Here is a 6000-nt window from a genome sequence, read left to right on the forward strand (position 1 = left end):
GTTCATACATACTTAACCCGGACTAATTATGTTTCAATCCAATTACAAACCCGGACTTAACTTCGGAGAGGGGTGTGCACTGTGCGGGGGACAAGACATTCGCGCCTACTTGTCAGGCATGACTAGTCACGCCTATCTGACAGGCACGACCTATTTTCGAGCTCATATTTTGACCCATTGACCGTATTTTGACCTGTATAAAAAATTAAATATTTTTAATAAAAATAAAAAAAATATTTTATTTCAAAATATATATATTTTAATATAAAAAAAGAATCGCGCCTGTCAAATAGGCGCGACTAAAAAAAACGTATCATTTTAGTAAATAATCTAATTGACAACCTATTTGGGTATTTAAATTTTTTTTTAATTTATTTATGTAAAAAAACCCCTAATATAAGCACTTGATCATCAATTTCTTCATTGTATTAGTCGGTCGTTATGTACTAATAAATTTTTTTATTAGTGAATAATAGTATCAGTGTATTCTTTTTTATTTTTTATTGTGAAAAGTGATTTTTAAGAGAAATTTTTCTTTAAAAAAAAAACTAGAGGATGTTATTAAGGGGCTGAATGTTGATTTATCTTTTACTCAAAATCCATTAACTTATTTTCTGCTTCAAAAATTCTTTTGTGGACTTAAATTTGTTGTCCTCTTTTAGATTTTGCTTGCTAAAGTGAAAATAAAATTGGAAATATGAAAAATTCAAGAGATGGAAAATAGAAAGAAAATATAGTTTTTTTCATAAATGTGTTTGGCAAGAAAAACGAAAAAATATTTTTTCCCCTTTATTGCTTAGTAGAATAGAAACTTGAAAAAAAATAGAAAAAAAAAAGCAGCTGAAAAATGCATAAGTTGAACTAGTATACTTTTTTTGCTTTTCTAATTTTCTCTCCTCTATCAATCAAAATTTGAAAGATTAATTTTTATGTATTAAGATGAAAAAATATCACCACCCTTATTTTCTTCTCTCTCTTTTTTATTCTCTCTTTCCATCCAACCAAACATAATCGGAGCAATCGATATTGATATGGAAATTTTGACTGGTGCTAAAAGCTCCAGTCAACCCACTGAGGGCAATAGGTAATTTTAAAAGACAAAAATACCTATGCTTTTATTTATTATTTTAAATTGATTAAAATATTTATAATATAATATTTTATCAAATATTTATTATTTTACTATTTTATCATTTTATTTAATAAATAATTTAAATTGATTATATAATTTATTAAAATATTTATAATAAAATATTGGAAGATAAATTTTAATATTTTATTAAATAAATTTATAAATTCCCATATTTTAATAATTTTAAAAAAGTAAAATAATTTAAAAACTTCTATTATATATCAATTCTAACCTGATGTCCTTAATAGTCATTTTTTATTTTCACCTCACCGCTATAGTTGCGTTTGAATCCAAACATACACTCCACCATTGTTTCTAATCTCACTGCTACAGTATCTAATCTCACCGCTACAGTAACTAATCTCACCTCCACTACTATTTTTAACTTCTCCACTACTGTTTTTAACCTCACCGGAGATAAACACACTGCCCATCCAAACTAAGCATTACTTCTTAGTAATGTAGACATGAGTTATACTACTGAATGCTATTCAATATCGAAGAGGATGAGCAGTATTGAGTAATAGGGAGAATAAGCAAATATTTTAGCAATGGTGATTGGTGAAGACGAAAATACCTAAGTTCGGCCTTTTGGGCTGCCCAACGTCTGCAGGTATATTAAATTTTAGGCCTTCAAATCAGCATTACGTAATTATCAACAACAATACGTATTTAGTGGAAACTTTTCATCATCTAATAGAAAATTGAGGAAGGGATGCATCAAACAGTGATGCTGCTGCATTAGCATATTACTCCGATACGTAATCATTTTTTGATGAAATAATTTTTATAACTTAATTATTAAATTTGAGTACATTTGTTAAAAATTTAATTACATTTGAAATGAGAAATTGATATATGTTAATATAGCCATATCATTTTATACAATCATTTTTCACAAAAATAAAAATAAAAAATTAGGGATTGTAGCTTAATGTAATAGGTTATATCTATTTTTTTTATTATTTAAATTCGATTTTAATCGTGTCCAAGTTAATTGGTGAGATTAATTCATTGGTCACAAAATATTACAATAAAAGGTAATTCTTTCATACGTCACTAATGGAGTTTTTAAGACTTTACAAGTGGATTGAGTTTGTGACAATTGTCATATTAATTTATATAATTAATTTTTCTTTAAAATTTTTATTACACCTTATTAAGTTTTAATATTTAGTACACTGACAGTGTACTTTTTTTATTCTACAAATAGCCTTAAAAATTTGCCATGTGCCTTTTTTATAATGTTTATTTTTTTACTCTAATCTTACTTATGGAGTCTAAAAATTTCATTGACAATACTAAATAGGGTAAATTACACCAACACAGTCACAGTCCAGTATAGTCATAACTTGAAAGTACAAAACAATGTTAAAAAAGTGACAAATAGTCACTGATTAACAGTTGCCGTTATAGGGTTAACAGAATTGCTGATGTGGCAAGTTAACTAGCAGATGTGGCAAGTTAACTTGCCACGTTGGATGAGTAGTCAAAGGTCAAACAAGAAAAGAAAAGATGATTGGTCATAATGATTTTTCTTCTTTTTCTTCTCATCTTTCTCTTCTTCTTCTTCTCCCTCAACCTCTTTCTCTTTATGCTTCTTTTATTTTTTCTTGTTCTTCTCTCTTTTCTCTTTATCTTCTTTCTCCCACAATAAAACAATGGCTACAAATCAGGAGCCACAACAACAGTTGCTGAACAACCCCAAGCCACCCGCATCTCTGAAAAACCTTGGAATTACTATGAACCAGTGGATGAAGGATAATGACTAGGATGAGATCATGAAGGCACTGGAAAATCTGACCCACTTGCCTGACTTTGATTAGACGGCTGCCTGAAAACGTCCAATTGTTGATGCTCACCAAAAACCAGAAGAAAAGAAGCAGAGGAAGAAGATAATGATGAAGCAGTAGAAGGAGGAGCTACAAATGAAGAAAGAAAAGGTGACAATTATTTTTAAATCGGCATGAGAGCCAATTGTTTTCACTGCAAGCAGATAACTAGACAGTCCTATGGTCCTCAAACTCGAGTTCCTCCTAGTTCTTTGCACCAAAACCACGAGGGCTTGGCCTTATTGATGCCGTGTCTGCAAACTGCCTTCTCGACTCTGATCTCCTGTTTCTTCTCTTGTTCTTTTTTTCTCTTCTTCTTCTACTGCCCAGGCGTGTTTAGGGTTAAAAATGACTGTTAAAATGATAGCTAACCACCGTTAAATACCATGTCATCTTTCCGTCACGTCTGTAACGGGAAATGGTTAAAAGGATTGTTTTGTAACTTTTCGAAAGTTAAGTGATTGAAATGAAACCTAGGTGACTGTTTTGTCAGCTACCTTAAAGTTGAGTGACTGTTGGTGTAATTTACCCTACTAAATATTATTCCCACCTTATAATACATTTGTCATATCCTTAACCTGCTTATGGAGTCCACATTGTATGAAATAACTTTCCTAAAATAAATTATGTTTATATTTATATTTATATATTATGCGTGAAAGTACCATAAAAATCTTTTTACTATACTCATGATTTCATTTTAGTCAAATGAGCAAACTAGTATTGCATGTAACAAAAAGAAGCAAAATAATCCCTTGTTTAAGATTGTGTTCTTAAATGTATTTTTTTATTTTTATTTTTTGTGAAAATTAAAAATTACCCAACTGGGTTACATATAATTAAACTAAAAAGAAACACTCCCTACTTTGTCTACTTCTAGAATTACTTGGATCCCCCTAGTAGGAGTGTCAAACACCTATAAGTCTTCCTTTCTACTAAAAGTCATTTTGGTTAAGCAATCCGCAGCTTAGTTATACTCCCTAGGAATGTACCTTAAAAGCTAGTAACCTTCTTGAGACAAAATATGTTGGTTTTTTTTTATCAAAGCAGAGTTCGAAATATTCAATATGCTTCCATGAATTGTTCTAACTACCTCTAAACCATGAGATTGGATTATCACCTTGTCATGTCCTCTACGTTGGATGAGCTTGAGACCATCCAGAATGCCCCAAAGTTCAACATAAAAAATTGAACATTTCCCCAGATATCGGTTATACCCAAATACCCAACCCCTATTTTCATCACACACTACTCCACCAACAATAGCAAGCCCCAAATCTAATTGAACAACACCATCAATATTTATATGAACCCAAGTTCCCTATTGTTGGTTTCCCAAAAGAAAATTCATGGTAGCAGTTCGACTCATCTCTAAAGGCAAAAGGTACTGTTTGGCCTAACCATTCGATATTTTGATTATCTCGCTCAGACTCCAAGTTATGTCTTAAAAAAATAAATAGATTGTGGTTCTTTCAGATGCACTAAGTAAGTAATCCAAAAAGACAAACCCAATTAACTCTTCCCTCATGCAACTTTAAAAGGTCCTGCAAATTAAAAAATATCATTAGATTTATTCACAAATTAGATCAAACTGTAATTTGAGAATTTTTAAATCTGTTGAAAAATTTCAAGTGTGAGACCCAAAGTATTACTAAAAAAGAAAATATTTAAAAATAATTAAACTTAAATGTTTTTATTATTATAAATAATAATTCAAGGTTATTTGAGCTTGTCATCAAGTTTTGACATTCATTATTATTTTTATCCATAGTTTAATTATTATCATCAGTTAAAAGTATGAATTAAATAATAAATAAATTAAAAATCTTATCCATTTTTACTATAATTTTTTGGCAAAAACACAATTTTTGTTCTTAATCTCTACTTATTTTATCATTTTGGTCCTTATTCTTTTTCGGGGGTCATTTTGGCTCTCAACCTTTAAAATTTAGTCAAATTGATTGTTTTTTTCAAAAAAATTGACTAAACTATTAAAATTTTAATGTAATTTATGTGACAGTTCAAATGACATTTTATATTTACTTCATTGCTAACATGGATAAATTTTCTAAAGGTTTGTATGATTTTTTTTTAGATTTGTTGATTTTTTAAATATTTTTATTTTTTGAATTTTTATGAATTATATGTGGACTACAACACTAGTTACAGAATCAATGCCAATAAAATTTTAATAGTTAAGTTAGTTTTTCCGTCTAAACGCAAGTAATTTGACTAAAATTTAAAAGTTAAAAGTCAAAATAACATTCGAAAAAAAAGAATAAAGACAAAAATAACAAAATAAATAAATGTTAAAGGCTAAATTTATCATTATGCCTAAAATTTTCGACTGAATTTATATCACAAATTAACCTAGAGAAATGAAAAAAAAAATCTAATTTATAAAATAAAAACATAGGAAGTTATTAAGATATTAAGTCTTTTATTATTTTTAATTAAAATTTTAAAAAATTATTTAAAAACCAAGAACATTTTTAATTACAAATTTTTTTACCACCAAAATACTCTTTATATATCACTTTTTTAATTTAAAATAAATTTATTTAAAAAACTACCATAATCGTTTTCTTTATACAACAACCATATCTTTTTAATTACTAATTTTTTAATCATCAAAATAACTCTTTCTATTTATTATTTTCAACTTTTTCATATTTTAATTATTCCCATTATATGCCATTTTGTAATATGAATAATGAATGCTGAGTGTCATTCAAAAAATTTTAAAAAAAAATGATGTTTAGTATATAAGAAAATAATTTTTGAAAAAAAAGAATTAATGGACAGAATCATAATTTAAGCCTTCCTGCCCCCACCTCCAACAGTTTCATCAGATTGCTAAAGGATTGAACAGAGCATAGATCTGAACTACATTTAAGCCGTGATGATAGCTCTTAAAAATAGTTGTATGAATGAATTAAATTAAGTTGTAATATATACATATGTTAAATACAATAAGTGTTAGGTATAATTGTAAGGTATTATATTTTTAAAGAAAAAATTAAATTTAAAAGTTAA

This window comes from Gossypium hirsutum, chromosome A13, assembly GCF_007990345.1.
Source record: "Gossypium hirsutum isolate 1008001.06 chromosome A13, Gossypium_hirsutum_v2.1, whole genome shotgun sequence".
In the NCBI taxonomy this organism is placed as follows: domain Eukaryota; kingdom Viridiplantae; phylum Streptophyta; class Magnoliopsida; order Malvales; family Malvaceae; genus Gossypium; species Gossypium hirsutum.